The following is a 1432-nucleotide window of genomic DNA, read 5'->3' as shown; positions in this document are numbered from 1 at the left end:
GTCGCCGCCCCGTCCCTGTCCCCGTCGTCGCCATCCCCGTCGCCGCCGCGCCCGTCGCCGTCCCCGTCGCCGCCCCCCCGTCGCCTCTCGCCTCGCCGGTGAGCACACACACACATACATTTTTTAGTTTTTTAGTTATAGAAATAGTTATAAAAATGTTAGAAATTTTTCTTTTTTTAGTTATAGAAATAGTTAGTTATATAGCATTGTTATAAATGTTATAGAAATGTTAGAATTGTTAGAAATTTTTCTGTTTTTTAGTTATAGAAATAGTTATAAAAATGTTAGAAATTTTTCTTTTTTTTAGTTATAGAAATATTAGAAATGTTATACAAATGTTAGTTATATATATATAGAAATGTTATAATTTTTTTTCTTCTGTTTTTTAGTTATAGAAATATTAGAAATGTTATAGAAATGTTAGTTATATAGCATTGTTAGAAATGTTATAGGAATGTTAGTTATATAGAAATGTTAGAATTTTAGTTATCAAAATCCAATCATTAAAAATGTTACTTTTTGTGGGCATATAGCTAGTATTTGTTCTAGACGATGCCCGGCCCGCATCCTCACCGTCGACCCGTCCGCGACGACGTCCGGCTGACCCATGTCCGGGACTGGGCTCCGCCGGGCTGGCACTGGGAGGTGCTGCCTGGAGGGGCGCGCCGCTTGATGAGGAACCCGGCCCCGGTCGTCGACCCTGATCTCGTTTGGTGGCGTTCGCGTGGGCCAGTTTCGGTGCGGAGGGAGCCGGCCCCGCCGGAGGTGGTACGTCGCCGTGTGAGGGAGGAGGGCGAGCACGTCCATCGCTACATGGTTGCGTTAGAGGGCGGCAGGTTCTCCAATACCTGGCAGTTTCTTCAGGGATCTCACTTCAGCTATGATCCTATGAGGGTTCCTTCTCTTTGGGTGTCCACCGCCCACGCCACATGATCCGACGATGTATTCGAGATTATATTTATTATTCGAGACGATGTATTCGAGATTATATCTATTATTCGAGACGATGTATTCGAGATTATATCTATTATTCGAGACGATGTATTCGAGATTATATCTATTATTCGAGACGACGTATTCGAGATTATATCTATTATTCGAGACGATGTATTTGAGATTATATCTATTATTCGAGATGATGTATTCGAGATTATATCTATTATTCGAGACGACGTATTCGAGATTATATTCGATGATGCTTATTATGTACTATGATTGATTCAGTTTTTACTTATTAATTGATTGCATCCATGCATTGTAATTTGAAGATGTTTCTTTTGGATTAGTTAAACAAAACCTATGGCGGACAATACCGGCAGAGAGGGAGAAGAGGCCCTGTTCAATATCATACGCAATCCTCGTGGGCCAGATGATGATCATAATGAAGAAGATTATGACGGCTCCGAATATCTAAACAACACCGGGGAGGGTT

This window comes from Triticum dicoccoides, chromosome 1A (assembly GCF_002162155.2).
Source record: "Triticum dicoccoides isolate Atlit2015 ecotype Zavitan chromosome 1A, WEW_v2.0, whole genome shotgun sequence".
In the NCBI taxonomy this organism is placed as follows: Eukaryota; Viridiplantae; Streptophyta; class Magnoliopsida; order Poales; family Poaceae; genus Triticum; species Triticum dicoccoides.
This window is presented reverse-complemented; position numbering follows the sequence as displayed.